Genomic DNA, 15,233 nt, shown 5'->3' on the forward strand with positions numbered 1-15,233 from the left:
GGAAAGTATATAGCAATACAAGCCTTTCTCAAGAAACAAGAAAGGTCTCAAATACAACCTAACCCTACACCTAAAGGAGCTGGAGAAAGAACAGCAAATAAAGCCTAAACCCAGCAGGAGAAGAGAAATAATAAACATCAGAGCAGAAATCAATGAAATAGAAACCAAAAGAACAGTAGAACAGATCAACAAAACTAGGAGCTGATTCTTTGAAAGAATTAATAAGATTGATAAACCCCTGGCCAGACTTATCAAAAAGAAAAGAGAATGACCCAAATAAATAAAATCATGAATGAAAGAGGAGAGATCACAACCAACACCAAAGAAATACAAACAATTACAAGAACATATTTATGAGCAACTATATGCCAGCAAATTAGACAATCTGGAAGAAATGGATGCATTCCTAGAGAAGTATCAACTACCAAAATTGAACCAGGAAGAAGTAGAAAACCTGAACAGACCCATAACCACTAAGGAAATTGAAGCAGTCATCAAAAATCTCCCAACAAACAAAAGCCCAGGGCCAGATGGCTTCTCGGGGGAATTCTACCAAACATTTAAATAATTAATACCTATTTTTCTGAAACTGTTCCAAAAAACAGAAATGGAAGGAAAACTTCCAAACTCACTTTATGAGGCCAGCATTACATTGATCCCAAAACCAGACAAAGACCCCATCAGAAAAGAGAACTACAGGCCAATATCCCTGATGAACATGGATGCAAAAATTCTCACCAAAATACAGGCCAATAGGATCTAACAGTACATTAAAAGGATTATTCACCATGACAAAGTGGGATTTATTCCTGGGCTGCAAGTTTAGTTCAACATCTGCAAATCAATGTGATTCAATATATTATTAAAAGAAAGAACAAGAGCCATATGATCCTCTCAATAGATGCAGAAAAAGCATTTGACAAAGTACAGCATCCTTTCATGATTAAAACTCTTCACAGTTTATGGATAGAGGGTACATACCTCAATATCATGAAAGCCATCTATGAAAAACACAAAGCGAATATCATTCTCAATGGGGAAAAACTGAGAACTTTTCCCATAAGGTCAGGAACACATCAGGGATGTCCACTATCACCACTGCTCTTCAACATAGTACTAGAAGTCCTAGCCTCAGGAATCAGACAACAAAAAGAAATCAAAGGCATTGGAATCAGCAAAGAAGAAGTCAAAACTCACTCCTTGCAGATGATATGATACCTTTTGTGGAAAACCCAAAAGTCTCCACCCCAAAACTGCTAGAACTCATACAGAAATTCAGTAAAGTGGCAGGATATAAAATCAATGCACAGAAATCAGTTGCATTTCTATACACCAACAACAAGACAGAAGAAAGAGAAATTAAGGAGTTGATCCCATGTACAGTTGCACCCAAAACCATAAGATATCTAGGAATAAATCTAACCAAAGAGGCAAAGAATCTGTACTCAGAAAACTATAGAATACTCATGAAAGAAATTGAGGAAGACACAAAGAAATGGAAAAACGTTCCATGCTCATGGACTGGAAGAACAAATATTGTGAAAATGTCTATATTACCTAGAGCAATTTACACATTTAATGCAATCCCTATCAAAATACCATCAGCTTTATTTCAAAGAAATGGAACAAATAATCCTAAAATTTGCATGGAACCAGAAAAGACCCTGAATAGCCAGAGGAATGTTGAAAAAGAAAAGCAAAGCTGGTGGCCTCACGATTCCAGACTTCAAGCTCTATTACAAAGCTGTCATCATCAAGACAGATGGTACTGGCACAAAAACAGACACAAAGATCAATGGAACAGAATAGAGAGTCCAGAAAGGGACCCTCAACTCTATGGTCAACTAATCTTCAACAAAGCAAGAAAGAATGTCCAATGGATAAAAGACAGTCTCTTCAACAAATGCTGTTGGGAAAATTGGACAGCCACATGCAGAAGAATGAAACTGGACCATTTCCTTACAACACACACAAAAATATACTCAAAATGGATGAAAGACTTCAATGTAAGATGGGAATCCATCAAAATCCTAAAGGAGAACACAGGCAGCAACCTCTTCGACCTCAGCTGCAGCAACTTCTTAGAAACATCGCCAAAGGCAAGGGAAGCAAGGGCAAAAATGAACTATTGGGACTTCATCAAGATAAAAACTTTTGCACAGCAAAGGAAACAGTCAACAAAACCAAAAGACAACCGACAGAATTGGAGAAAATATTTGCAAATGACATATCAGATAAAGGGCTAGTATCCAAAATCTATAAAGAACTTATCAACCTCAACACCCAAAGAACAAATAATGCATTCAAGAAATGGGCAGAAGACATGAACAGACATTTCTGCAAAGAAGACATCCAGATGTCCAACAGACACATGAAAAAGTGCTCAACATTGCACAGCATCAGGGAAATCCAAATCAAAACCTCAATGAGATACCACCTCACAGCAGTCAGAATGGCTAAAATTAACAAGATGTTGGCGGGGATGCGGAGAGAAGGGAGCCCTCCTACACTTTGGTGGGAATGGAAGCTGGTGCAACCCCTCTGGAAAACAGTATGGAGGTTCCTCAAAAAGTTGAAAATAGAACTACCCTACGACCCAGCAATTGCACTACTGGGTATTTACCCCAAAGATACAAATGTAGTGATCCGAAGGGGCACTTGCATCCCAATGTTTATAGTAGCAATGTCCACATTAGCCAAACTATGGAAAGAGCCTAGATGTCCATCAACAAATGAATGGATAAAGAAGATGTGGGGTGTGTGTGTGTGTGTGTGTGTGTGTGTGTGTGTGTGTGTGTAATGGAATATTACGCAGCCATCAAAAAACCCTGAAATCTTGCCATTTGCAATGATGTGGATGGAACTAGAAGGTATTATGCTAAGCAAAATGAGTCAGTGAGAGAAAAACAATTATCATATGATCTCAGTGATATGAGGAATTTGAGAAACAAGACAGAAGATCATAGGGGAAGGGAGGGAAAAATGAAACAAGATGAAACCAGAGAGGGAGACAAACCATTAGAGACTCTTAATCTCAGGAAACAAACTGAGGGTTGCTGTAGTGGAGGGGAGTGGGAGTGATGGGGTGGCTGGGTGATGGACAGGGTGGGGGAGGTATGTGCTATGGTGAGCGCTGTGAATTGTGTAAGACTGATGAATCACAGACCTTCACCCCTGTAACAAATAATACATTATATGTTAGTAAAAAAAAAAAAAAAGTAAGCCGTCCAAACTAAAACAAAATGTTGCTATAAAAGTATGTGTGGACAAAATGTTGTAAAAGTCAGGGAAGGGGGAGCCATAAAAATCTGGAAGTGCCCTTAAATTCTTGGTTTACTTAAAATACTTAACACTGGACAGCAATAGATAATGTATCATCAGTTATGAAAAGGCAGTGCAGAATTCCAATTGGCGAATCCATATGCTAATGAAAAGTTTGGTTCTAAACCAAGATCTTGGCAGATTAATGTGTTTTTAGTCAAAGTGAATTATGTATGATTACGTGTCATGTATCTTTTTTCTTTTTGTTTTGAGACAGTGAGAAAGTGCACATGTGCATGCACAAGCTGGAGAGGGCTGGCAGAGGGATAGAGTGGGGGAGAAAGACAGAGAGAGAGAATACCAAGCAGGCTCCACGCCCAGTGCAGTGAGGAGCCGGATAAAGGGCTCGATCTGATCATGACCTGAGCCAAAATCAAGAGTTGGTCGCTCAACTGACTGAGCCACACAGGCACCCTCGTCATGTATCATTTTCAAATGATCTTTTGGTTTAACCATCCATCTTTTTCAGCTAACCAACGAATTTGTTGGTTCAGTCCTGTTATACTGGATGAGAGTCTCCTGTTGTATGACTTGTGATAAATGAAGCCTTACATTGCCTGCTGTCATTCCAGCTCTCCTCCCTTACCTAGCTGTAATGTGGACACACCTAATGCCACAGAACACTTTCCTCCCCATACTGCAGTTGCTGCATCCACCTTTCAGTTCTTTTCTGCTCAACACTCTGTAAGAAAGAGTAAAAGATGAGGAGGAGGCTCTCTCCTGGCTCTGGATCCAGCTTATTCCTTCTATCGGCTATTATGGCTGTTGCCTTACCCTCTCCGAATTCCTATAGTCCAGATGTTTGCTTGCTTTATTCCCAGAAACCCAGTTTGCCTTTCCTTACATTAGCACTCACTTCTGTAAGCTGGTGACTTGTTTTGATAGCTGACAGCTCAGACTTTCTTCTTTGTTCTCACGTCCTGGTTCATGGGTCTCTTGCCTGTTCTACTCATACTTTCCATGGCTTTCTCTGTCTCTGAGTTGAGCTTCTGCCTCATGGTCCCTTATCTTGGTCTTCAGATGGCGCCTTTGATGCTTTGGGCACAGCTTACCTCTTCTAAAGATCAATCCCCTAACTGGATAATGAAATGATTTTGCTCTTTTAACTATGTTTTCCAACAGAGGCAGAACACTGGAATGTAACTGTGAAGGCAGCTATGCTTTGCATGCGTTGCTTTCAGTTCTGTTTTGTATGCTATTTTGAACTGAATCTAGGGGCAAAAATGAAACTGGAGAGACTAATCTCTTATAATGTTGTAGCTTGTTCACAGGGATCGATAGCTCACACCTACCACAAGTTAGCTCTGGATTATTGATTATATACATCTTCATCATGGTGTTGGGATTTTAGAAACCAAGGCTAGGAATTCAGTCCAACCACAGAAGACTGGCAGATTTTGCCAATAAACAGATAAAGAGGAGTGAGGTGGGGTGGTAGTGAATGGTTGTCCATATTATAAAGATGTACTATACCCTTGGGTTATGGTAGAGAATAAACTCAATGAATTTATTATGAATACAAAAGCTGAAAAGGAATAAGAAACCAATGCTTGGGCTTAGAATCCTTTCCAGGAATTAACTTTGTTTAGAACTTAAAGCTTAAAGGACCTAGAGTAGCTTAAGACATATTTTAGACTTAATATTCTTAGAGGAACAAAATGAGAATGAGAACATGCAACACTCCATAGCGCTGGTCCTCATGGCACTCCCCTCAAATGCACTTGTCTCATTCTAAATCAGGGTAGTCCAGTGATACCACAAATAACAATATATATGAATAAGTACAAAGGCCAATATGCCTACACCAATTATTAACCCAAGCTGAATCACCAATCTAACCATTTATGTCCAAAGAGATGTGTAGTTGTTATTATATGGTTTTATAGTTCATTTAATATTAAGAATTCTACTTCCCTTGTTTGGAATTAATCAGTTTAGATGTAGATACCACACATGTTGAAAGTATTAATAAATGTGACTCAGTCTTAACTAAAATATAGTCTATATCATCCTATCTCTAGTATATGTCAGTTCCTGAAATCAGTTCCTCATGAGCAAGGCAAAAACTTAGGAATATGATTCAGTGGTACAGAAAAGAAACAGAGTATATGGCACACTATGCTAAAAAACAAATAAGCCAACCTGGGGCGTAGGTATAGGAGTAACTCCCACAAGAGAAAAAGAATGTCTTTAGGTAAAGTAATACTGGAAGTGTAGGCTTCTCATTTTATACAGTAACATGCAATAGCAGAACAGTATAAATTGTGCTCTCCAGATAGCTTTAGCAGAAGGTCACCATCCTGTGCCATCCAGCCAGTTGTTATAGGAAAAAGGTTTACAAACACTAAAGAATCCCACTGGTGTTAGTAGGCTCTTTTGGCCACTTCTACTTGATACAATGAGGGGTGATAATTCAAACAGAAGGGATTTAAGTGAATTTGCACGATGTTTACTAGCAAATGCTGAGTAACAGTAATTTAAATTACATTCATTTTTAGATACATTGACTGTCAAAATTATACAAATACTTTATTTTATTTATTTTTTAAAAATTTTATTTATTTATTTGACAGAGAGAGACACAGAGAGAGAGGGAACACAAATGGGGAATGGGAGAGGGAGAAGAAGGCTTCCCGCCAAGCAGGGAGCGTGAGGTTGATCATGACTTGAGCCAAAAGCAGATGCTTAACGACTAAGCCACCCAGGCACCCCATACAAATATTTTAAAGCATACATCAAAGATTGCTTCATTGATTATATGCAAAACGCTGCACATAAAAATTTCTTCCACTTAGTAAGCCATGTTGCAAAATCAATTTGGAACCTGTGTGCTATGCTAAAAATATAAGATAAAAACACAATTCCAAAGATCTCAGCAGAGTGTGGATTTTTTGACAGAAAAAAACATACAATACTACTGAGGCATATCTGGGGCTTCTCATGAGGTCTGTTTTCAGCTCCCTGCATTTTGTCCTAAACAGGGTGTTGCCCTGAGGACATCTTAAGAAGGACCCTCTGGGTTATAGTAACAGCAGGAAGAGTGCACTAACCTATGAAGTTATATTTATATAATCATGTATAAGGCAGTGATTCACCTCTGAGCAAGGACTCTGGATCATTTATTATATGGCATGTTTAATACTGAGCTGCTGTGCCCCTGTGCCATAGCCCTACCTCATCCTTGGATAATTAGAACCAAGTTATCTACTCTTACTAAAGTTCTTTACTCCTACCACATTATTATCTCTTTGAGCTCTGCATGTGTAACTGGCGAACTGAATGAGCTGGGAGCAGGACACTGAGATGCTAGAGGAAAGAAAAAAAATTTTTTTAATTGTTCCTTTTAAAACTTGGTCTCAAATTCTATTCTTTCATGCGCCTAGATTAAAAAAAAAATCCAAGGCAAGTCCTAGAGTTTTGGGGAATCTGAAGCAAAGAACAGGCTCATTTTAGAAATTAAGAGGTCCAGTTGAGTGTAATAGTCAAAACTTCAAACTTCATTTGATTGGTATCTTTTCTTCCCTCCCCTCGGTTGGGCCTGATTCGGGCTGGTAGACCGTAAGGGGGAGGCCATGTGATTGACTTCTCTCCCCACACCATGCTTCCCTTCCTCAGGTGTAAGATGAAGTTTCTGAACACTTTGGGCTCAAGCCAAAGGAGGAGAGGGAATTTACAAGAGGCATGGTTTATACATTCTAGGTGAGGTTATAAGGTTCTAATGCCTTGTTCCTTCTGGACGTGGTTGAGGCACTTTGCTAGCTCTTTTTCCAGTGGTGTGTGTGTGTGTGTGTGTGTGTGTGTGTGTGTGTGTGTGTGTGTGTCCAGAGTGGGTGCATGGCATCACCTTTAAACTCAGCCAGGGGCCCCTGCCCTGGCCTCCATTCTGTAGTATGCACCTCCCCATGGAGTGAAGACTCCAAAAGCTCTACGAGACTAGACGCCTACCCTTCCAGACCCCTTCTCTATACTAGGACCCTGGAATACCTTTACAAGTGGCTCTGACCCTGCTTTCCAGTCCCTGCTCATGCCTCTTAGCCAGGACAATTTTCCAAGAACAGGCCACACCCACTGTGTGCACTCCTACACCCAAGGGATGGGCAACAGTGACTTTTTATTGGTGGTGGTAAGTGGGCAGAGCTTGGTGGTTTGGGTTTGGGGGTTCATATGCAAACACTTGCACTGGAAAGGGAGTCAGGACTGGAGACTGGGGGCTGGCAACTCTCTCCCCCTACATGCCCCTGCTGCCCTGTTCTACCATGGAACTCTGAAGAGTCTGAAAATTGTTCATCTGAACCTGGTCTTCTAGATCATTCTGAAATTATATTTTTAAAGTAGGAAGATGAAACATATTTTATTCAATAATTTATTAGCTTCATTTATACTTTTAAGTATTTAGGTGATCATAGGTAGGCCTCTAATTGTATTCTTGCCCTAGGTCCCTCAAATGTGTGTGTGTGTGTGTGTGTGTGTGTGTGTGTGTGTGTGTGTGTGTGTGTGTGATCTACTTCGTAGGGACCTCTTAATTATAGTGACATTGCTGTAGTCAATGCCTATTTTATATATCATATCTAGCTCAACCACTGGATTTCTTATGGACCATCCCAAACAAATGATCTCTGTTGGGTCCCTCACCCCTTTAGGCTGAGGGAGGAACTTTTTAAAAGGTTCCTTTGGACATGAGAAATCTCAGGCGTCCTTTCCCTATCATCAGAAGAAGTGAGCATCACTCCCATAGGAGGTTCCTTTCTCCTTAGTGCTAGGAGGTGGTTCTAGCTACAACCTCTGTTTCCTACAGGAAAGAGTCTGTTTCCACCCTCTTAAGTGCCAGGGAAACATGGGACAAGTTCTCCCTGTAGTTATCTCAAAACCCACTTTCACTTGGCCTGAAATAATGGAGAAAGATCTCTCTCTCTCTCTTTTTAAAAAAGATTTTATTTATTTATTTGACAGAGAGAGAGAGCGTGAACGCAAATAGGCAGAACAGCAGGCAGAACAAGAGGCAGAGGGAGAAGCAGGCTCCCCACTGTGTTGAAGCTTCATGTGGGGCTCCATCCCAGGGACCCTGGGACCATGACCTGAGCTGAAGGCAGAAGCTTAACTGACTGAGCCACCCAGGTGCCCTGGGAAAGATCTTTCTTGCATGCTCTGTGGGGGTGTGAGGTTCTGTGCAGTCCACTGACAACCCTCCAGGACAGTCCTTCTTCCCTGGCATCTCCAATATCACCCCCATTAGGCTGCAGGTGGGTGAGCATTAATGCTGGCAGACCTCGGCTCCCACTCTCTTAGCTTGCTCGGCATAGGTAGTGTAGAGCATCTCTTCCAGGAGTCCTTGACGGACATTGTATTTATGGACCTTTGAGGTCTCCACCAAAATTCCTCAGCACCAGGAAAAGCCAAATTTAACATTCTGTTACATTTTCATTTGAGGGGGGCCCAAATCCCATGTCCTTATTTCTCCCACTATGGGCAGGATAGGGGCAGGGGGACTAACAGAAAGAACCTCAAATGTGTGTAAGAAAAATAAATGTTTAGATCCCCAAACAAAGGGAAAATAAAAGATAAGAAGGTGCTGAAATCCAGCAAGTAATGTAGACATACAAGCAGAAAAGGAAAGGGACCAATTTAAGAAGGTTAGAATGTTAAAAATCAGCTAAGCTGACCTCAAAGGAGTAGGGGCACATTAGAGGAAACCTGAGCACTAGATGTAGTTTCCACAACTACCAAGAAAGAGGCAATGGAATTGATGTCCTGGAATCATGGAAAATTCAAGAGCTGAGGATTTTAAGATTTTTGTACAATCCATGCCAGGAAACCTACTGGTTCATAGTTATCCTCAAAGGCATAGTCTCCAAAAGCATCAGGAGGAGCTTCAGTGCGGGAGACTGCCAGGGGCGATTATCCTGCTGAGACAGGTGTGCTGATGAGGGAGCAACTGCTCCAAGAAGCAGGTTTTGAAGGCTTCAGACATGAAGGAGCAAGAGGCACTGGCGGCAGCCCCTGTGACTCAGGGAAAATGTCTTGAGACCCTGCCACAGATGAGAAAATGCAGAGACAGAAGCAGGAGACAAGACTGTGGGAGAAGGCAAGGCCCTTACAATGCAGGATGCTCTGATTTTTGAAGGCAGGAAATCAGGGCCTCTAGAACCTGTTTCTAGACAATCCCAGGCTCAGTGCAGCATTTGTCTACCAGGAAGGTAAGGCTTCAAAGGGAAATGGAAATGTAAGTTTTTAAATGTATGAGATGGTGAATAAGACAGCCTCGAGTAAGCCGTGATGGCTGGGGATGTCACCCCAGAACAATTTTCTAAATTTTGCAAGAAGACCAGAATATCTCAAGTGCCATTTTATAGGAGAAGGGACAGGTGGAATTCCACCACCTCTCCAACCCACCATGGCTCATACCCACAGGGGCCATCAGCAACCCCTGAGGTGAGATTTCTCCTGACCCAGCTGGGGTCACAGGTCCTGGACTTGGGATAACTGGCAGAGATGTGTCATCTCTCAGTCTGGAAACACTCCTCTAATGTCTCCTCTGATGACCTCCCTCCCCCACATCCCATCTGCTCTCTGCTTCATGGTAACTACCTCTAGATGGTGTTGCAGGAGCTCCATGCATTCTAAGAGAAAGCCTAGGTTCCACGGTCGAAGGAACTCCAATTCTACTAATGCAAGTCTACCAAGAGAAACTCTTGGCTGAAAGTGAGCTGAATAAGACATTTTGGATGGAAGACTTTGGGACTTCTATTTCTTTGGTCTTTAACTCACAAGGGTCTGTAATTTTGGACTTCAATTTTCGTCTAGAAATTTAATAATAGAAGGGTTGATATTGTTTGACTTTGAGGCATATTAAAATATATGTTGATTTTTTTCCATGTTATGTAGGTTTTTTTCAAGCTTCATTATGCTATTGGACAGGATGACCGGGCATAATTTGAGGTGGGAAATAGAATGGAGGGTAAACTTCTAGCTTCAGGTAAAACGTAGTCGTGGAGTTAGTTTAAAGGTCTTAACACGTTTTAGAGCTCTCTGGGGACAGAAACTGGAAATGCCACCATCTTTCCAAGAAGAAAAACAAACTGAGGGTTCTAGAGGGGAGGGAGTGGGAGGGTGGGTTAGCCTGGTGATGGGTATTAAAGAGGGCACGTTCTGCATGGAGCACTGGGTGTTACATGCAAACAATGAATCATGGAACACTACATCAAAAACTAATAATGTAATGTATGGTGATCAACAAAACAATAAAAATTTAAAAAAAAAGAATAAACAAAAGAGCAAGTCTAGGAGGGAAGGAGTAGGCAAGGCTGCCCTGAGAAACTACTCTTCTCCTCCTGCAGGGATCTGCCACACCCCTGGCTGGCCACAGCTGGGCTGGTAAGCCAGGTGGCTCCAGAGAACAAACAGAAAATGTAAGGGAGGGGCCATTTTCTCCTGTTTCCCATGTTCCTTTTAGCCTATAAAATGGGAATTTTCACCCTGTAGGAAATATCAGGGAGTAGTTTCTGTCCCCCTTTACATCCTCTTTGACTGCTTCTTCCTTAGGGAGAGACTCACTCCCATTTCTGTAAGGGAAGCCACACCTGGCTCTGTGTCTGTGCAGGGTGGGCTGCCTTTACTCAGCCACTCAACCTTAGAGCGATTAGATTCATTTTTATGTGAAAGAGAAGGCTGATTTAGGCTGTAGGTCAAAGTCATGCTCTTCAATATAATTTTACCAGAAAAAAATATAGTATTTTGGTGCCCATTTGATACTCTGTTTATTTCTTATTTTGTTCAGAACCTGTAGGGGTAAGATTATCACTCTGAAAAAACCCCAATTCTCCTGACCTTTGTCAAAGGCTGGAACTGTAGACACAGACTCTGGGTCACAGATGCAACCTGGTCGGCCCCAGTCCTCAGCCCCTGTACTTCTTGGAGGCAGAATGACATGAAGCACATGGGATGGGGAATAGCAGGAAAAATGTCAAAAGAGCAGTTGACAATCATAACCTTGTGAGTATTTCTCCAGGAAAGGGGATGCTCAGACTCTACATGACTGGTTACATTTATTGGCACAAAAATATGAGGGAAAACTTCTGAGGAAACCTAAGAATTTAATATAAATACCCTTCAAAAGCAAAAAACTCCATTTGTTTTGTTTGTGCTCATTAAACCATCTTGCTTTTGTTCTTCTTAGTTGTCCATTCACTGGAATTTATTGTTATCTTTTTTCCAGGCTTTTAGCTTCATCCTATTTAGGGGATTACTCTGACTTCCACCCATGGGGACTGGTTTTTGCTATTAAAATAGACCAGCAACCATTGACTGGGGAAAATATGTTAGCTCCTATCTCCTGCCTAGACTCTTGGCTTCAGTTGTCACACTGATGCTAGTGCTCTTGCCAAGGTTTTCTCTTTTGCCTAAGCTGCAAATTGTTTGGTCTGATTAGGTGCCCTGGGTTCTTGATCTGTTGGGTGCTGATCTGCAAATACTGCTCTGCCCTTTAGCTTAGTCTGATAACCGGGATCCACAACCTAGTGTCTGCTTTGAATTTCATGCTGGAGTGTGCATGTGTGTGTCTTTGGGTACTAAGTTATTAAGTTTGGGTGGGTCTCTCAATGGAATTCTTTGATAGCTACTGGGAAACAGTAGATATGAGGTTATGATTCCTTTAGAAGTTCCTGGAGTGCAGACAGTCCATATTACTGGTTAAATTTAGAATCTTAGTCCTTTACAGTCAGGTGGGCTAGAAAGTAGGATTGACATTCTCTTTTCAAATTTGGAGATCCTAATGAGGATCCCACTTCTAAAAGGGAGCCCAGGTAATTCACATGTATAAGATAGTAGTTTTGCTTTGTCAAGCACAGTGAAAAATTAATGATGCAAGCAACAAAGTTCTATTCCTAAGGACCTACACGCAGTAATTTTGGCTTAGACATTTTTTGAAGTGGATGTGGGAAAAAAGTTAACTCAACCATAAAAACTAATTCGGTAAACATCTATGAAATATGTAGATTTAAACATGTAATTTCTTGGTGAACTTTCCAAAGAAAACAGATTGCAAAATGTATCCCAAAAGTCCCAGTGATTTTACCTGCTCCTAAACGGCTATAAGATGTAAACCAGTTAAATTTTGGGTGAGTCCATTTAAAAATGAAAAAATTGGCTTTTGAATAATTGACATATCACCAGTCTTTCTGGCAGTAATTAGATAATGGCACACTTTCTTACCATATTTTACTTTCAAGTTGTAATTGATTCCATTAATACTGTTTTACTGAGTATTCAGTCAAACTATTTCTAACAGCATTTTTTCTCCTATATAGCTTAAAATATTATTGAAATTTCATCTCCCCACTTCTCTACCTTTCATAATGAGTTATTCTCTTTGAGACACTGTGAATCCTTTTTATCAGGAAGGTAAAACTTTTCTAGAGGCTCTATAGAAGACTTTTGCTTATGTACATTAGCCAGAACTGTGTCACATGACCACTCATAGTTGTGGTGGAGATTGGCAAGGTGAACATCTAGCTTTTCCAGCCTCTAGAGTGGAAGGCACACCAGGAATAGTAGGAATCGGTGTTTAGTTACCAACAGACAATGTTTTACAGCAGTGCTCTATGCCATGATAAGAAAGGTGGTGGTAGAAGTAGGTTTTAGGTATTCATTCCCATATCCTTAAATTTAGATGTTTGCATTAACAAATGGATAGGGAGCATGCAAGGAACTCATTCAACAGAGTTAAAACAAAGACAGGTGGAGGTTCAAGGCAATGGTCCTAATAGAGAAAGTCCTCAGTCTTCTGTCTGTTAATGTAGCAGGTTGCTGTGCACTTCTTGATATCAGGCCAATATATCTTTCTGAAGAACTTTTTCATCTGGAGGCATTGCTATGGCCCTTTTCTGAAAATTGAGAAGCAAGGCTTCAGATTTGGTATCCTGTCTCTGAATGAGGTTTTCAATAGAAAATATTTTGGAAAATAAAAACATACCACAAGAAAAAGTGGTAGAATTGTTATGTAATGGAGTAAGGATGTAAAATAGTCTCATCTTTCTCTTTCATTTTATATTAGAGGATATAAAATGTTTCCTAATCGAACAAATTATTTTTTTGTGATATTTATTGCATAAGAAGCATATTGTGAAAGAAAAATTGTTATATTTTCATCATTTGAAACACCTATTTTTACCTTAGAAAGACATCAGGTAGAATGTTTTCAGTAGCAAACAACAAATGCATCATCTCTGATGACTTAAAAATAAGGAGATTTATTTAACTCACATATTAAGTGCCTGTGTAGGTGGGCTGGAGGAGTCACTTCAGGTTACCTCCACCTTCCTCTGAGAGGCTCTTGGCTCCACCCTCTTGCGTGTTGGTACCATCTGTAGGCTGGTACCAAAATTATCGCAGTTCAGAGCATCACATATAAAACAAATTTCCAGAGAAGAGCTTATTCTCAAGAGCAAAGAATTCTCAAAGTGTGGTCTAGACTGGCTTCATTACAATCACCTGGGGGGATTGTTAGAAATGAAAAACTCAGGCCCCACTCCAGAACTGTCAAAATTGGAAGGGAAGGGTGCAAAAAGGGGAGGAAGAAGTTAGGGAGGGAGCTAGGCATTGGCACCTCAAAAGCTTCCTCAGGCTAAGAATCTTTGGCTTCATCTAATTGTGACCTATCCTCTGGACAGGGAATAGCCTGGGCCCAGACTTCCCAGAACATAGGGTCTTGAGAAGAAGGAACCATGGTCTTGTTGGGAATGATGATGGCTGTTGGGAAGGCCACCAAGAGCACCTTCCTCATATGTTCCATGGTTATAATCTCAGCACAGATCCGAATTTATATTCTTTTCCTCTCTTAATGTTATAATGTATTTTCATATTGTTACATAGTTTTATTCCATAATTATCACCTTAATGTCTACACAATGAATTGAGTCATTTTGAAGTTGAAATGTATGTAATTTTCACAAACTTAAGAAATGTTCATAAAGACGATGAAGAGCTGGTGTTATATAAGCTTAAAATTACCATAGAAACAGACTCTGCAAAGCTATGCTATCAGAGGCAGAGCAGATGTGTGTGTGATGATGTGTCAAACACGAGGAAAACATAGCTTTTGGGAGCTGTGCTCAGTGTTTCTCTACCTTCCCTGATGACAGAACTTGTATGGAGATAATTCCAAGTAAAAAAAAAAAATTGTGAGAAAGATTTTCTCAGCTGTACTCTATAATTAGTAGAATACTACTTCTAGGTATGAGATGGAAATACCATGATTCATTTTGGATAGTTAAATATTTAGGAGCTCAATGCCAGATATTTCCTAACTCTCTCCTGACAATGATCACAGAAAGTGGGAAGAAAACTAATTGACAAATCAAACAATGGACACCTATTAGGCACCTATAAGACACACCTACAAGGCAGTATGCTAGGGACTATGCAAGAGAAGAATGAAGAATAAAATGTGATCCCTGCTCTTGAAGTGCTTATATTATTGCTGAGAGATGAGTCAATGCACATAAAAAGGCAGTTAATTCAAGGAGCCAGACAAATAACTAATAAGAGACTGTGCATTTATCAAGAGGCTATTATCAACAATGAGATTAATAGGATTTTAGTGGAAGGTTTTGGATTAAGGTGAATGGGACAAAATCATAGAGCGGTGACTGCAGCAGGATTCCAGAAGATGGACAGCATTTAGATCTACACAGGAGGATCACAGGGTAGCAGCATAGTTAGGTGGGGGAAAGGCCCGTGCAGAGGGTACGGCCTTTTGAAGATAAGGGAGTAGACCGGTCTAGTTTGAGACTTGTATAGAATGAGATTGAAGATATGGGTGTGGGCTAGAGGTGTTTGTGAGCGATGTTATGGTTTTAAGCTTTCCTGTGCCTCAGTTTCCTCATCTATAAAATAGGACTACTAATACATACCTTAAA

The sequence above is a fragment of the Zalophus californianus genome, chromosome 7, assembly GCF_009762305.2.
Source record: "Zalophus californianus isolate mZalCal1 chromosome 7, mZalCal1.pri.v2, whole genome shotgun sequence".
Classification (NCBI taxonomy): Eukaryota; Metazoa; Chordata; class Mammalia; order Carnivora; family Otariidae; genus Zalophus; species Zalophus californianus.